The 18,847-nt window shown below is 35.2% G+C and overlaps 2 long non-coding RNA genes across 5 annotated transcripts in view; one reads left to right on the top strand and one right to left on the bottom strand.

The window, feature by feature from the left end:
* LOC143677607 (uncharacterized) overlaps nt 1-18,847 on the bottom strand; it is a 359,256-nt gene that overhangs the window by 95,659 nt on the left and 244,750 nt on the right. For 3 of the 4 annotated variants that reach the window (XR_013172741.1, XR_013172746.1, XR_013172743.1), the window contains one exon: nt 50-103. The exons of the other annotated variant lie outside the window; for it this stretch is intronic. This is a non-coding gene — a long non-coding RNA (uncharacterized LOC143677607). The remainder of the gene's footprint in view (nt 1-49; nt 104-18,847) is intronic. 4 annotated transcript variants of the gene reach the window in all.
* Nucleotides 1-18,847, top strand: part of LOC143677608 (uncharacterized) — a 236,072-nt gene that overhangs the window by 76,245 nt on the left and 140,980 nt on the right. The window lies entirely within an intron of this gene.

Below are 18,847 nucleotides of genomic sequence, written 5' to 3'. Positions count from 1 at the left end.
ATGGAAATATTTAAAGGAAATTATAAAACGAATTTTACACAATCTTTACCTGAAAATAAGGAATACTTTGACTCTTTATGTCAGCAGGATCTGATTTCAAAATCTGCCAAAGACATAACAAAAAAAAATATTTAAAATTTCAGAATATTTCTCATGAAAATAGAAGTAAAGACCCTTGTCAATGTAATGTCATTTCCTCACCAAGTAAGAAATAGTTAAGATGTATAAGGGTGGTCAAAATACCGAAAGTCAATTAATGAAATTCACTGCACATCATTATGTCAAAAAAGAGAAATTGCCATCTCCATTAGAGGCAGGACAACTATTTGAAAATATTCACTACTCTTTCATGATAAAAGTTAGCAAACTAGTAATAACATGAAAATTGTAGCTATAAAAATCCTAAGAAAGCTTTATACTCAATCGTGAAAACTGAAAGCTTTCCTATTACAATTTGGAAGGTGTCAAAAAACAGAGAAAGGAAAGAAAAGAAAAGAAAGAAGGTTATCATTATTAAGAGATGATACGATTGTGTGTATAGAAAATTTTATATGAATAACTTCTAAGTGAATAACTTTAAAGTAAATTTAGCAATTATGCTGGATACAATTCAATATACAAAATTCAATTATAGCTTATATGCTGTTCATACACAGATAACACATTCTAATATGTAATACTATGTACAAACATGAAATATCTATCAATACATTGAATGAAAGAGTTATACAGAAAAGAACACATTAATTTTCAGAGAAATTGAAGAGAACTTAAATGCAAAAATATACCATTTCTTATTCTGTGCTTACATAAATTGAAAGACTCAATGTTGTAGAGATAACAGTTTTCCAAAATTCAAGGAGATAGTCAAGGCAATCTTGAATAAGAAGAAAACATTTGAGGACTAACTTTATCAGACTTCAAAGACTTTTTTGTGTGCCATATGGCAGGGTCACATTTCATTATTTTTCTATGTGAGTATCCTGTTATTACAGCACCATTTGTTGAATTTTTGTTTGTTTTGCTTGTTTGGGAAGTGCATGGATCAGGATTCGAACCCAGGTCTCCTGTATGGCAGGCAAGAATTCTACCACTGAACTACCCTTGTACCCCCTTCAAAGACTTTTACATATTTACATTAAGTAAGATGGTGGCTATTAGACCAACAGTAGACAAATATCACTCAAACAAAAACAGAATTCCAGAAATAGACCCACATATATATATAGTCACTAGATTGATTATAAAGATTTCATTCTAGAGCAGTGGGGAAGGGATGGTGCTTTTAATAAATGTCATTAGATCATTTGGATGGCCATATAGAAAAAGTAAATTTTTATCCCTACTTATTACATGTACAAATTCCAAATGGATTGCAGACTTATTTATGAAAGATAAACGAGTAAAGTTTATTCCATTAGCCATTGAAACTTTTGAGAATATTCGAAGATACTGCTTTTAAAAAAAAAAAAACCCTCTCTTCTACCTTCCTCTGCCTAATACCTATAATTAATTAGCTCTTACCATATGCGCCAGGTACTGTTTTGAGAGCTCTACACAGATTATTTAAGTATCACAATAATTCTATAAAGTAGATATGTGATGCCTATTATAGGAAACTGAGACATGGATAGTTTAATGAAGTTTAATTCATACAATTATTTCTACTTGGCTCTAATATTTTCAAATAGAGTTATTACTAGTTTCAGAATCAGAAATGTTGAATCTCAAGCCAGGACTGACTTCTCTTTCTTTGAGACCTGACTTCTTCCTGTGTGAGAACTGGTAATAATAATATAATGTCTCTAAGCACCAATTTCTTCACTAAATTGTTTTTTTTAGGTGTAATATTTAGGGCAGAAGTTTTTCTCTTGAGTCATGAAGAACAAATGAGACAAACTACACACAAGCTTTTTGTACTGTAAATTACCATAAAAATGTGTTAGCAGTAGAAGATTTGGCCAACAAAGAAAGTCATTATAGTTTAGAAGGCACCAAGTTTGAGGACACAAACAGATGAGAATTTGAATCTTAGCTCACCCTTTACTAGTGATAGAGTCTTGGCAAATTCCCTGATGAACCCCAGAGTATTTCCTCATATATATTGGAGATAAATCATGCCATCAATATATGCCAAGTATTATTATGTTCCAGCTATTCTTCTAAGTGATATATATATATATATATATATATATATATATATACACACACACATATATATTTAATTCTCACAATACCTCATAGAGTAGGTATATGACACTCATTTACAAAAAGAAAAACTGAAGCAGAGAGGTTAAATAATTTCTTCAAGATTATACAGTGATAATGGCAGAACTAGGATTTTATCCAGTCTAGTTTCACAAGTTTATTCTAAAAATTAACAAGGTAACCTATGGAAAAGAATATTACAGTACATAGAACAATATGAACACTCAATAAGGGTAACCATTAATACTACTTTAATAAACTAAGAATTTATTCCTCAAACATGAATAGGAGTAAGAGAAGTTAAACAATGGAGTAATATAGCATAGAAACTAGAAATGAGATAATAAGTGGAGTGGTTTCAGTGTTGAGAAAGGAAAAGAGATACTTTGGATGATGGGTGAAGAGCACTGAGCTGTGAGAAACTGAATAAACAGCAGAAAGGATGCTGTCACCTGCAAACAGAAACTATCTGCCCTAATGATAGTGAAGGTATAGTGGTTGTCGGTGGGATGAGCAAACATCCAGCCTTGAGGTTAAAGGTTGGTAACTTGTCATGGTTACTTTAAACTCTCTGAGGGTATGTCCTGGTAAAGTCCTTAAATTGGCTTAGCTTTGTGTGACACATAAAAGTTATGTGACTCTAAAAGATGCTTATAAATAAGAGCTTGTACATCATCAGGCAACACAATCCTAAAATCCTCACATTCAGCTTCATAGATCGACTCTTTTGAATGAAACAGAGCAATCTGTCACTTGACTTTTCTATGACATTCAAGATATTGAAGTTTATAAGAAAAGATTGATTTAGACACAAGTTTAAGGGAATTAAAAATGTGTGATTAATGACATCTGTTTTTAAAGCATGCTATCTGAAGTAAAATTAATTAAAGCCTTATATAACTTACACATTTCAATGTACTTTGCATGAAAAGAAGAGTAAATTCTTTAAATTTTTCTCAACTTTTTAAAATTTTAGTACCTAGTAGATATAAGATCACATAAGTTCATGGTCTTTACTTTTATCTCACTGTTCCCTCTGAAATTTCAGCCTTATTTAAATATTATGAATCCACTGTTCAGTACTGTTGAGTTATCTTAGAAGCCAGATATTATCCAATTTCTTTCTATAGCTTATGAAAACAAGATGCCTAATATGAGCTTCAGATGGTTTGGCCCCTAAGGCATCATTCTGTGTAATGAACTAAGGTAAACATTTTTACTTTTTACCATTGTGATTTATTGGGGAAATCAAAAGAGAAAACAGCAGGATATATTTCCCTGTTAAATTCTGCTAAACTATGTACTCAAAATGTATACATATACACACACCACACACAGATCATTCATAAGCTTTGCAAACAAGCTTCATTTCACATCCACATGAAGACTAAATAGAAAAATATATGCTTATTATCTGAATCAGTAGGGAATTATAGCCCCATTTTATTACTGCAATGATGACTTTCTGATTTCTATGTGCACACATAGTTTTGTGTTAAGTACATTAGGCTTCAGACATATTGAAAACACCTGGAAGGCTATAGAATTACGTCTATCTTGAATTTAAACTGAGGAATTTGAGTGTAGATACCCGTGGTCTTTTATATTGAAGATTTCAATTTGGTTTTATCCCTGTAGCAACCAGCAAGGAATGTCAACAACTTTTTCACTGTTGCCACTGTTTACTGCTCAAAACACTTTATTTAGCAAGCTTGGGGTTATATACATGAGCTTATGTATATAATCTGGCATGGTCATTCAAAAAGGATATCTGAATTCCAGACATTTACTTTCAGTAAGATTTTTTAAAAAAATCCAGGTCCTTTCCTATATCAAAGCACTCTACATATGTACATGAAGTACAAATAGGCAGGCCTTTTTTAAAAATAGCAGCCACTAAATTATACAATTTTGGATTTTTTTCCATACTAGGCAATTTAACTAAACAAATTGCTTTTGTTTGTGCTGGTTTGAAAGGAAGTATGCCTCCTAAGAAAAGCCATGTTTTAATATAAATCTCATTTCTTAAAGGTAGAATAATCCCTATTCAATACTGTATATTTGAAACTGTAATGAGATCATCTCCCTGGTTGATGTGATTTAGTTAAGAATGGTTGTTAAACTGGATTAGGGGATGACATGTCTCAACCCATTTGAGTGGGTCTTGATTTGTTTCTGAAGTCCTATAAAAGAGGAAACATTTTGGAGATTCAGAGAGACTCAGAGAGAGCAGAGAATGCTGCAGCACCATGAAGCAGAGAGTCCACCAGCCAGCGACCTTTGGAGATGAAGAAGGAAAACGCCTCCCGGGGAGCTTCATGAAACAGGAAGCCAGGAGACCAAGCTAGCAGATGACACTGTATTCGCCATGTGCCTGTCCAGCCAAGAGAAAAGCCCTGACTGTGTTTGCCATGTGCCTTCTCACTTGAGAGAGAAACACTGAACTTCATCAGCCTTCTTGAACCAAGGTATCTTTCCCTGGATGCCTTTGATTAGACATTTCTATAGACTTTTTAAATTGGGACCTTTTCTCAGCCTTAGAACTGTAAACGAGCAACTTATTAAATTCCCCTTTTGAAAAGCCATTCCATTTCTGGTATAGTGCATTCTGGCAGCTAGCAAACTAGAACAGTGTTAAATTAGTTAAAAATTTAAAAGAGTAAGCTAAAATGGTTGGTTGACAGTATGCTGTTGATAGTACCTTAAATAGGAATTTTCCATCTTCATACTATATTCTCCAATCCATTTTATTATTTATGAGTTGCCTAGGACAAAGCTATTGCCTGAATTTTCTAATAACTAAATCTGATGTTTAAATATATCCTGAGAACTGTGGTCTACAATGTAAAGTGAAGGAAAAGTTTTTGTTATTGTTTTCTGTCAGCTTGCTGATGCAGGATCAGATGAATAGAAAGGCAGGGCGTGACAAGGAATATTTGAAAATCTCACAGCAGAAAGATCTCAAAAATGATAAGCCCCTTAGTTCTGTTTCTCCCAAATGCTGGGCCCAAGCTCCTGTGGTTTGTGATGAAATGAAAGCTTTTCAGAGAGATGAAAAGATTGTGTTTTTTGATTATTCAAGTCAGTCTTTCAACCTCATTCAGTAACTTCGAGGCTTGTATAATCATCCGGATATTCTCTAAACCAGATAGTTCGTACTCCATGCCACAGTTTAAGAACATTTCCTTTTCAGTGATGCCTCATCATCATTTTGCCCTTCCCACCTCCCTTCCCAGAAAAACGATAGCACCACCCTCGCACTGAAATTGTGTATGACCGCTTTTTCAGAAGGTGAATCATTTGTGGGGCAGGGAGACTTCTCAAAAATGTCCATGGACTTCTCATTGACAAAGGATAATTTGAAATCCTTAGCTTGGTATTAGACAAATTCTGTCATTTCATCTTGATCTGATTTCCCTGTTTTTTTCCCACTGTTCTTCTCTGAAATTTCCAAAAGACAGTCAAATTAGCCTCCATTTGAGGATCAGTTTGAGATATTATACTTGTGAACTTAAGGAACCATACGTCCCTACATCCTTTCTCCAAGAGGTGGAATGTATTTGTTCACCCTGGAATCAGGACTGGCCTTGGGAATTGCATTGGCCAGTCGAAGATAGCAGAAATGACTTTTCAAGAATCATGTATCCTATGTTAAAGAGGCCTTGAAGTATCCATTGTTCTCTTGGATCCTGAGAATGCCGTGCTGTGAAGAAGCCAGTCTATCCTACTGGAGTATTTGAGGTGATGTTGAGGAGAACCAAGTTTCCCAGAACTCAGCCAGCACCATTTGTTTGGTCCTTCATGTTCAGCCCTCCTCCATCTGAAAGTAGCCTCATCTGTGAGCTGAACTGAAATCCTCACAGGAACCATCTAGCCAATCCACAGAATCATGAGAATTAATAAATCATTATTTTCAAAGTCACTAAGTTTTAGAATGGTTTGTTATAGAACAAATAAAAGTAATATGAAATAATAGATAACCAATATTTGTTCTGCTCTATAATAATTTCTTTGACCCCTATATCCTTCAGTATTTACTTTCTCCTTAGGGCAGTTATGGCACTTATATATTAGGTAATAATGCTGCCTTGTCATGGTGACACTTTAAGAAATTTCTCTTATACCCCAACCACAATGTATGTTGCTTTATTATAGACTGGCATATTTTAAAGAGAAAGGGACATTTAACCTTTTAAATAGTGCTGAGTGTCCTTGAAGACCTTAAGTCATGGTTCCAGGTTCAATAAAGCTGGTTGGCTTTACATTTCTTTATGCATCTTGTTCTTAAATTTGTAGATGCTAAAATACAGTGAAGGGAAAGGTAGGAAGTATATGAGAGTATTTAAGTGAGGGTTTTATTCTATATACACATTTTGATCATAGAATATGGAAAGTAAAATGCTAGACGTTTTGAAAAGCCTACATAAAGGGCTAAGAAATATTTCTGCATTCAAGATGTATATAAGTAAACTATGACCTGCTGGTCCACTGCCTGGTTTTTCTAAATAAAGTTTTCCTGGCTTATAGCCATGCCCTTTCATTTACGTTTGGCTGTGGCAACTTTTGTAGTATACTAGCAGAGCTGAGTAGTTGGGGCAGTCACTGCATGTTTTACAAAGTCTATAGTATAAAATAAAATTTGTCCCTTTTAAAAAGTTTTCTGACCCATTGCTTAGAATAAATATAGCTACAATCAGAGAAGAAATGCCAAAATTAAATGTTGGGAGAGAGACAAAAATGAGAATATTTTATAGGTATGGAGGAAAGTGTGCCTGTTTGAAAGGATTTATGTACCCTAGAAAAGCCATGCTTTAATCCTAATCAATCCTTTGGGAGCAATCTTTTCTTCTAATCCCTATTCAGTACTATAGGTTGGAAACTTGATTAGGTTATCTCCATGGAGATGTCACTCCACCCACTCCAGGTGGTTCTTGATTAGTTAAAAAAGGATTTTGGAGAAAGCTTCAGAATGATGAGAGAGCCACAGCGTCCACCAGCCAGCGACCTTTGGAGGTGAAGACGGAGAAAGCCCCGGGTAGCTTCATGAAACAAGAAGCCTAGAGAAGAAGCTAGTAAATGTTCCCAAGTTCGCCACTTTCCTTTCCAGTTGAGAGAGAGAAACCCTGAACTTCATCGGCCTTTCTTGAGTGAAGATAACCTCTTGCTAATGCCTGAATTTGGACATTTTTATAGACTTGCTTTAATTGAGACCTTTTCTCCACCTTAGAACTATAAACTAGCACCTTATTAAATTAGCCTTTTTAAAAGTCATTCTAGTTCTGGTATATTGCATTCTGGCAGCTGGCAAACTGGAACAGAAAGCATGATCATTTTGGGTTGGAATTATGGGGGAAGCCTGCATGAGTAAGAAACAATTTGATATGAGTAGTGATATAAGGTTAATATTTTAGAAAGCAGAGGTTTTCATGATGAGAATTTTCAGAGAAGGAAAAATAAATGGAGAGCTGACATCTCAAGAATGAAGAGGAAGGGAATAAAGAGTTTAGCTGAGAGTTATGAAGAGGATCCAGATGTTGTAATGCCTTTGAAAAACAAGGGAGAAGAAAGTTATGAAGCAGGGTGGAGTGCTGCGGGAGGGTGTAGACCAGAAGAGCTAGGAGGAGCGAGAGATGAAAAGATTAGGTTGTCATTGACAATCTTTTGAAGAAATAATTTAAATTAGATTGGTTTGTTTGGAAATTAGATATCTAGGGTGTATGGCAAGTTTAAAGGATATTTAGAACCTGCTAAGGTAGAACCGTCTGTGAAGAAATTCAAATGGCAAGAAAGATGGAAAAAGAACAGAGTAACTTGAGGAGATCATGAGCTAATATTAATTTAAGGAGAGTTAAAATCCTTACAAAAAAGAAGAAACTGAAGTAGCACAAGAGAAAATTTAGAGCAAGATCTCAGCTTTAAAGTAAAGAATAAGAAGAGAAGCAATCAATATAACAGGTAGAGGGAGAAAATGTGGTCAGAGATCAAAGACCGAAAATAAAGAGAAATCCTATGAAGTTGCAAGGATATTTCACATTGGTTTCAGAACTTCTTGGGAATGTTGCATATAATGTCAAGTGCTTATAATAAAACACTAGGATTGGGTGTAGGACTTAAGACTAGTGGAAAAACCAGAACAGACATCTTCGTAAATTTTCTTTGACATGAACGGCAAATACACAAAACATACATTGCTCATCAAAGAATATCAAACCAAAATTAGGGAGCAAGGATTTATAGTAATCTTCATTAGCATAATTATGTGATTTTTTTCCATTAATGCTCAGTAATCTCAGGGATGGAACAAAGTGCAGATCGCAAGAGCTATTGAGATATGGGAATTGATAAGAGAAATTTGAAGACGGCAAAAATTCTTCAGCAGAACTAAGTACATAGTAACATTTCTGACAATGCACTGATGCCAGAGTTTGTTAAAAAGGCAAGGGGAATGATAAAAGATGAGAAGAACCTGCACATAAGAAAAAAGGAGAAGTCTAGCATCCGTAATGAGGACCAAGTCCAAATTCAGTGGCAGTAGCAGGAACTGAATGAGAGAGGAGATGCAGGTTTTGGAGTTTAGTGTCTTAGAGAAGTATTGAATATGGATGAGGACAAATGTGTGTCTAGGCATTGTTGAAATGGAGAGATCTCAAAGAAGAACGAAATAATTTTTTAAATAACCAATCTTGAACTTAATGAAGAACACAACTTCAGAAAATAGAATGGACAAAGGTCTAAAAACCAAACTCACTTTAGAGCTTAATGTGAGAATCTGCATAAAGCGATTAAATTCTTTTAAACAGGAAGAGATTGTTTTTTGTCTGACACAATTAATAGCAGAAGATTTTAAATCAATGGAAATGTACATGCATATCAATGTAAGATTATTGTTTTCACTTTGCAAAACTGGATGGAGGGTGGGTCGAGGAATTATTACAGAATGTTTAATTGTTAATGGAAAATTGTGTGGGTAGTTTGTTTTATTGCTAGACAAATTTTAATGAATAAATGACTCAGATTACAGGTTTTGCTATTATACAGGGTATATATTGAAGCCATTTTTTATCTCACTTTTAATATCATGAACTGTGAAGAACTGTCCAGGGAGGATGGGTTATCCTTGGCCTTGGAGACATGAGTTTCATAATTTTTCTACATGGTAAGTTAATTAGGCTGAACTCAAAGCAAATAGAAGCAGGAAATACCCTTGTTTTTCTTCTTACCCTGATTTTAAGCAAGAACTATTGAATCTTCCCGGCCTGTCCTTCCATACCACCTCAAACAGATCCCACAACTTTCCTGTCTCTTTGGCTATAAGAGTTATTAAGGTGTTCACTGTACTTTAACTTAAAATGTTGATCTCTCATCCAATTAAAAATGTTTCCCTTCTCATTAGCTTAGGTATGATCTGTGCCTAATTCAAAAAATACCAGATGCTAGAAAGATCGTGGTCCATTCTTTTATTAATTCTCTTTGACTAGACTTCCCATATTTTCTAATGTAGGGACAGGAAGTGGGAAGAAAAAATTAGAGAAGCTGTGGCTAGCTGTTGGTGGACAATTTCTGTATTTAGTGACCACAATTATGCCAGATATTTGAAACCTGGAATACATTTGTTGGATTTGGGGAAACCCCCTTTGAGGTTCTGTTACACTGCTTCCTCCTGGTACATCTCCCTCTTTGACAGAGTCCCATTTAAGTGCCTTATGTCTATTTCCTTCTGCATGTGTGTACTAGGTCTACTGGAAACTCACATACCTTTGTCTCACCAAACCATGGAATGCAGTTTTCCTAAATTTTGACTCCACCTTTTTTTTACCCTGCCAAGCTGGTAGGCATTGTCTAGCTTTTAGACATTTTATTGTGGATATCAGGCGCCATTCTCTATGCTCTTGTTAGCGCTTAAAGTCAGGACTCCCATGAACTTCCTCACCTTACCCCATCTGAAAGGTGGGTCCAAATGGGTACTTATAAGCCTCCTTCTGGGGAATGAGATGTGTTTTCCCTTCTTAAAAGTATCTTGATCCTAATAAGTGGTTCTCTTGAGGCATCTGTCACTTGGATTAAATAAAGATGGAATATTGCATATCTTCTTCCCCAGAAGAGGGGAAGAGTTAAAGCACTCTATATTTCTAGGAATTTCCTTCAAATACTTTCTTTTAAAATTTTAAGTCTTCCGTATATATGCTCGTAGGGATCATTATAACCTGACTGCATCCATGCAACTTTGGACAGTGTTGCATGGATGGTATTTGTACAGCTCTTTAGAACATTTGAGTACATCCATATGGTCCTTAGTTTTGGAGTTTTAGTTGAAAATCTGAGACACAAGAGACATAATTTCTCTGATGCCCTATTTTTAAATACAATTTTTGTTAAGTCTAGGATTGGTTTATACATAGAGAGCCACAATATACTTAGCAAGTAGCACAATAAGGAAGAGAATATCAAAGTATGCATCACTTTCAACTAGGATTACTGATGGGGGTGAAAACAACATGTAACATTTACATCATAAATTTTGATAATTGGCTAGAGATGGAAATTTCTGTTGTTTGGTACTGACTGCTTAGATTAATTGAGGTTTTCATGCTGCTACATTGATATGCCTAATCTTCATTACAAACTTCTGTATTGCAGGACTTATGCTTTTTCCATATTATGGGACTTTTAGAATAATAGAGTGCTTAAATAATAGGTACTCAATTCATGATGAAATATAAAATATGAAATATATCTGATCCTTCAGAATGAGGATTTATATGTCCCTTGGTTTATTGTTTATAGAATATTTATGTGACAAACAGTTAAATAGCACTTATCATGTGACAGATACTATTATAATGACTTTATAACTAACAATTCATTTAATTCTCATGATAGGTCTATGATGTAGGTAGTATCATTCCCATTTGAACAAAACTGAAACAAAGGGATCTTAAGTAAACGCCCAAGAGCACATCACCACTAAGTGGTGAAGACAGAGCCAGTCTGATGCCAAAATGTGGGCTCTTACCACTAGGCAATGCTGCCATAAACTTCAAAAAGGATTTAAATTAGATTAAGTAAGAGATACATAAAGACCATTAAAATAAAATTTGAGCTGCCAAAATCATGAAGTGAATGAAAGAGAAAATTATTTTATTGAATAGTTCAGCACTAAATTGAGCTCTGAGTTTTCTAATAGGCAAGTTATAAGGAAAATGAGGTGAATTAGATAGTTCTTCTAGACTGATCAAAGAGAACTTAGAATTTATTTGAGTGAAGAAACTGTCTCTAGCATCCAGTAAGAAGAAATATTATCATAAATGGAATATGTAGCCTGTACATTGTTTATAGATTATGTAGAAATTCTATTTCAATTATGAATTACAAGATCTAAACTGAAGACACAATAAAGACACATTTGTGAAGGATATTCTAATGGAAACAAATGCTACTTACATCCCTAACAACTCTTTAATCCTCCTGAATTTATTAATAGACCATAGACCGTAATTGATCAGTTAGTTTCATAAATTTTGCTTGTCTATGCCCTAAAAGAAATTTCAAAAGTCCCTTGTATATGTTAAATTGGGCTCCTATTTGTTACATACAGTTAGCAACTTGAAAGGATGCAATTTCTGATATATTATAATTATGAATATTTAAAATAGAACTATTTCATTTTTAAATTATGTCCAATTTAATTATTTTAGTAATTTAGTATCTTCCAAAATCCATTTAGAAATATATGTACAATTATTCTTATTCAGGCTAAAATTTTACTTTCTGCCCAAAGTCAGAATTCCATTCTCCTACACTTAAGGAATATTTATATTTTTATCTTGAAAGTATCTTATTAACTTTTTTAAGTCCCTGCAGCATGCATGCATCTATCTATCCATCGATCATTTATACCTCTATCATCTATTTACATTGTAGCTATTTTATTTCTCATACCATTGGAAGCACAGCCTTATGAAATTTATTTTGGATTGACTACCATTGTTAGTATTGTTTGTATATAAATTATCAGAACACATATAATAACAAATTTTCATAGGTAATTACTAAATACGAAAAAATTATATTGGCAATGAGTAAGAATATTTTCAATTAATTGATGTATTTATGAACTAATGTTACTTTTTGCTAGAATGATATTCTATCAGGATATTCTCAATCTAATTAGTACATGGTAGGAATGAATAAGTTTTCAGAATTCTGCCTGTATTAAAAAATTTTAAATATCGGAGTTTAGAATCCAGTGATCATTGGATAATTCATAAAGTGTTTTACCTATGAGCCTGGATAAATGTTGGAGGAAATATACACTGCTGCCTCCATTATATTATCCTTTTACTCAAAGACATAATGTTACTCTGTCTTGAAACAATGCCAAAAAAAATCTTGCTGAGACACAGATATAGGCAATGAGAATATCCTTTCTTAAATTTTTTCTCGTTATTGAGAATGGTAGAATTATAGGAACAGTATACTTTATGGCAGATGGTTAATTGCAGCATAATTTTCCAAATTTTAAACTTTCTAATTTTTAGATAGGTTGATAAATAGAAGTTTAGATGAGCATGCCACTTGGATGAATAAAATTCCACCAACCTCTGAAGTGTTTCTTACTGATATTCCCTTTGTTTTATTCTTTGATGCTCCATTGAAGGAATGGATTCTTTAATGATAATCAGGGAATAGTACTGGTGAAGTTATTAGATGATAATTCTCATGAAATTTACCATTCCACTCCTAAATATGTCTTCATTCAGAACAACGCTCAAATTATATTTGCATGAGTCATCCACATTGCTGCGTGTGGCTGTAGTTCATTCTCTTTTTCCGTATTATATTCTATTCTAATGTTATATTCTATCACAAACAAAAATATGCAAAACCTATGGTTTAATGCAGTCGTGGTGTCAGAGGGCTTCTCAGATAACAATATTTGAATTTCTCCTTTTTTATTGCCTTATATATTTTTTATTCTAAATCATTGCACAATACCAGGACTCGAGATGTTTGGGAACTCTGATTCTCTTTGATGAGGTAAGAAATGAATGCCTGTATGATGTTTCACTTAGTTTCTTTTTCATCCAGGTCAGTTCTAAAGAGAAGTGTGTATTTCTATTGACTACATGCACCTGAGTGTACTTGGAAAGTTTGTGTGTACCCTCAGAGGCATACAAACCACTGGATATGTATGCAAGACTGTAATTCAGATGTTTAACGTCTTGATTTGGCTTGGCTTTGGAATGATCTGGATTTGGGACTGAATTTCTCTGGTGGGTTTCTAAATATAGGAGTTTTGTGTCTTTTTTATAAAAAGATAATGACCATGTTTTTCAGAAAACAGTAGTGTATGGAGATAAGTTGAAATATTATAAGATAAACATAAAGATCTTGTTTTGAATTTCTGCAAGGTAACAGATGACAGAAATACTTAGGGGCTAAGCCAAAAATCTTCTCATGAAAGATATCTTATAAAGATCTGCTTAAGATTCAGAATGAATTGTAGGTACCGTCTTGGACTATAGATTATGAAGTCATATGCTTTGGTCTGAAGATATTTAAAACTTTTTTACTGAAATATAGGATAAGTGTAACACATCCTAGATTTATAGCTCAATACATCTTAACAAAGTGAATATATTTATATTTGGGACCAAAGTGCATAAAAAGAAAATTACCAGAATCTCAGAAACCTTCTTCATGCCCCTCCAATTATTACTATTCTCTCCTGCACAAAGATAGCCACTTCCTTGACTTCAACACCACGGTATAATGTTGCCTATTTTTGTGAATTTATATATAGCATGCAGTGCATAGTTGTGTGTGTGTGTGTGGCTTCTTTTGATCCGAGTGATTCTTGGGAGATTCATCCATGTTGCTGTATGCCACTGTAGTATATTTTTATTTTCCTTTTTGTACTGCACCATTGTGTAGCAATACACCACAACTGACTTGTCCATTTTAGAGTTGATGGAAATTTATAGTGTTTCAAAATGATACTGCTAAAACATTCAGAAGTCCCTTGGTTCAGTGATGGTCATTATCATTCTAGCCAGTGTAGAGGACACTTCTTATTTCTTCTAGTTCTAGGACTAGTAGCATTCCTTGTTGAGATCCTAACAAAGCATTACAGGAAATCTTTGCTCACAAAGAATGGAAACAAAGAATTAGGATCTCCAAGACTACAAATCATGAAGCTATTGCATATAATTATGGAAAACAAATTTCATTATACCAAAGCAGGCTCACCAGTTAAAACTGTTTACCCACAAAATTCACACTTCAAACCTGGGGGCAAAATTTTAAGCCATGCATTTGCCTCACTTCAGCTATTAGAACTTAGATATTTTGCTGAAAAGGCAAATTACTAGGAAAAATTCCTAGAAATGGAATGATTGGGCCAAAGAACAGACATATTTGAGATTTCTGATAAAGGAGCAGTGGCAATTTTCACCCCATCACCAGTGTATTAGAATGCCAAGCCCCTTGCTAATGCCACATGTTATCAATCACTGCCAATTTCATTGGCTGAAAATGGAATCTCTCTGTTGTTTATATTTTCATTGCTGTGATTGCAAGTGATGCTGAGCAGTATATCTAATGGTGCAAAATAGCTGGAAGTGAAAAAAGAGGGGGAGGGAATAGACAATTAAGCTTTAGTTTGTTTGGTTTTAGCCTCACATTCTGCTTTCTGTTATTAAAGTGTATAAATGCCATTTTGAGCAAATCTCCTCCCTTAATTATATACTTCTCTTTTTCAACCCTCTTTCTATTTCATTATCCCCCTATTTTCCAAATTTCAGATTTCTAGGTAAAGCTATGAGAGAGAGGCATGGAGTAAGGCCTGGGAGATTGGGGGTCATTAGGAATAGGTGAGAAAAACTATTCCATTTTCTTCTCCTCCTCCCCTCTCTTCCCTACATTTAGGTTATAAAACAGGTACACATAGACTAAGATAATTTTATTCTACCTTGCTGGATATGGCACAACACCTAGATATTTTGTTGTTGCCTTTGCAGTAATAGAACCACCACTGGAAAACAGAAAGTTAATGGAAAACCCTTTTTTCTTCACCTGTCCCAGCACCTTATATATGGCAGACATTCTTCGAATGTTGAAAAAATAAATGGGTGGAAGATGGCTGAGTAGGAAGCTCTGGAAATCAGACCTTCCACCAAAACAACTATTGAATTGGCAGGAACTACCTGAATCAACCACTATGAAACTCCAGAGCCTAGAGGAACATTGTGCAAAATCCAGGGAGGAACTGGAGGAAAAGCTGGCAATCTGTGATAAAGACCAGTGAGTTTTATCCTCCCACAGCAGCTACCATCCCTCTTCCCCTAGCCTTGTGGCTGGCAGCAGGACAGATTGGAGTTCTGGATCCTGGCTCAGTTGTTGGTGTCAGATTGAGACATAGGACTAGTTCTCCAAACCCTGGGGATTTGTGGTCTGATCCTAAATCTCTATCTTTGATCAGCTGCCTCAGATCTCTGGAGGCCAGTCTGAGGGTGGCCATTGCACCAAACCCCTGGGGCAAAGGCAGCAGAGGAATTTTTAAGGCAGTAATCTTTCTCAGAACTACAGAAAACAGTGAAAGGGTTGTGTCAACCAGGCAAGTGCTGAATTAAGAAAACACAGCTTCAAAAACCATAGACAAGGCTCCTGGCACTCCTGCTGGCTCCTTCATTACATAAGGTAGAACCAGCCCTGTTCCAAATAGAGCAGAGTGGCCCATGTGTACATACTGGGATACATGTACGTTAATTCTTATCTATAGGGTGGAAGTCTAAGAGATTGCATCAGTTCTCAGGCTCTCCTCCCAAAATTTGTCCTGAGGGCAGAGAAATTGCTTGCAGGCAATTGAGACAGTGTGAGAAACAATTAAGTTGAAACAACCTAGGGCAAAGGACTAACACTATTAAGTTCAACCAGAGAGGAGCCAGGAACTGGAGGAGTTCTGCTCCAAAGGGAATAGAGGGGGAATTCACTCAAATTCCTGTGAACTGTAAACAGGAATTCCTGGGGCCTCTAATAAGCACAAGGCAAAGAGAAGAAGCAGGCTGCCTGACTCTGGCTCCACTTGGGCTCAGATAACACAGAGAGGACCACACTTTCCTTTTGCCTTGGGCTGATCTGCATGATAGGAAAGCTAAGCCCTGGAAGAGATCACCAGTCAAAGCAGAGCCAAATTGCAAAGATGCTTTCAGCCCTGGTTTGTTTCTTTGAGATTATTTCCTGGCATTCAAGAAAATATCTGTCACATTACTAGTTGGATACTAAATTTAAGGAAAAACCCAACAACTAGATCCCGGAGTTAACACCTTAAAATATTAAAATGTAAAGTGTGCAACCAAAGATTACAAAACAAACAATGAAACAGGGAATGATGGAACACTCAAAGAAACTAGATAAAAATCCAGAATCCATCAATGGAAAAGAGGCTTTTGACTTATTGGACAGAGTCTTTGTAGTAATGATCCTAAATATGCTCAAGGGGATACAGAAACACGGAGAAAAAAACTAAAGGATATGAGGAAAACAATGAAGGAACAATACTGGAACTTCTCCAGAGAAATATTGAAATTAAAGAAAATAATAACTGAAATGAACAGTTCCCTAAATGGTGTCAACAGCAGATTAGAGGTGCAGAAGAAAGAATTAGTGAACTTGAAAGCAAGACAACTGAAATGATTCAGGCTGAGGATCAGAAAGATAAAATAATAAAAATGAATAGAGCTTAAGAGACCTGTGGGACATGATCAAGTGTACCAAGATACACATTATGGGAGTTCCAGAAGGAGAAAAAAGAGAAAGGGCAAGAAGGTATATTCAAAGAATTAATGGCAGAGAGCTTCCCAAATTTAATGAGTCATGCATATGAACATAGAAGAAGGCCAATGGACCCCAAACAGGGAAATACAAAGAGAACCATACCCGTACACAGAGTACTCAAATTGTCTAATGCCAAGGACAGAGAGAGAGCTCTGAAAGCTACAAGGAAAAATAGCAACAAGTTATGTACCAGGGAATTGCAATAAAACTAAGTACCCATTTCCTTGTAGAATCCCTGGAGGACAGAAGGCAGTGATCAGATGACATGATTCTATATTCAAAAATCCCAAACAATACAAAACAAAGCTCCTAGGACTCATACATGAATTCAGCAAAGAGGAGGGGTACAAAATCAATAGCCAAAAATCAGCAGTGCTTTTATACACTAGCAATGAACTATTGGAAGAAGAAAGCAAGAAAAAAAATTCATTTGCAATATCAACTCAAAGAATCAAATATATAGGACTAATTCTATATAAGGATATAAAGGACTTGTACACAGAAAACTACAAAACATTGCTAAAAGAAATCAAGGAAACCCTAAATAAATGGAAGAATATTCTACGTCCATGGATTTGAAGACTAAATAATGTTAAGATTTCAATTCTAACCCAAAGCAATTTATAGATTCAATGCAATCCTAATAAAAATCCTAATAGCGTTCTTAGAAGAAATGGAAAAGCCAATCATCAAATTCATATGGAAAAGCCAGGGGTCTTGAACAGCTAAAGCCCTCTTAACAAAGAAAAATGAAGTTGAAAGATTCAGATTTCTTGATCTTAAAACTTATTACAAAGCCATAGCAATCAAAACAGCTTGACACTCATGGTTTGCTAAATCCCAGCCAACATCAATCCTTTTAACCCTAAAGAACACCTAGGCCTCTTTTGGAGATTCTATAAAAGTTTAATGCCCTAAGTTCACTTTCCAGAAACCTACAACCTCCAGATTGTTCTTAGGCCAATTAAGCCCTGAAACCCAGAGGGGCCAGCCTCTCCAAGAACATCAACTAATTCTATCCCCATGTCCTAAATTGTCGATACCTCTTTTCAATATGAAAAAGTTGAAATGAGCATTGCCCAAATATTCCTAAATATTGAGAGAAGGATCAGAGGAGAAGGAGAAGTTATAACAAAGAAGATAGGATTTAACAAATGAGTATGACTGCTGAATCATTGTATTGATATTTCTTTTAGTCTCCCTTGTCTTGGAGCAGTTAGAAGGAAAAAACTGAAACTGTAACCCATACCAAACTCTGGAATCTGTTATATATCTACTTGTTAAAATGTACTTTAAGAATTACTGATTTTTTTGTATATATATTTCACAATAAAAAATGTTAAGAAAACCAGCACAGCAGGCAGGCCACGGTGGCTCAGTGGGAGAGTTCTCGCCTGTCATGCAGGAGACCTGGGTTTGATTCCCATTGCCTGCCCATGTAATAAAAAAATAAACATGGCACTAAAATTCGATTGTGATGATGAGTACAAAGTCATGATGATACTGTGAACCACTGATTGTACAATTTGGATGATTACATGGCATATGAACATATAATATTAATCAATAAAATTGAATTACAAAAACAGCATGGCACTGACACAAGAACAGACATATTGACCACTGGAATCAAATTGAGAACTCAGAATTTAATCCTTACATTGATGGCCCACTGACATTTGGCAGGGGTGCTGAGTGTACTCATTGGGAAAAGAATATTCTCTTGAACAAATGGTGCTGGGAAACTGGCTCTCCATGTGCAAAAGAATGAAGAAGGACCACTGCCTCACACCTTATACAAAAA

Source organism: Tamandua tetradactyla, chromosome 3 (genome assembly GCF_023851605.1).
Source record: "Tamandua tetradactyla isolate mTamTet1 chromosome 3, mTamTet1.pri, whole genome shotgun sequence".
Taxonomy (NCBI): Eukaryota; Metazoa; Chordata; class Mammalia; order Pilosa; family Myrmecophagidae; genus Tamandua; species Tamandua tetradactyla.
This window is presented reverse-complemented; position numbering and strand designations above follow the sequence as displayed.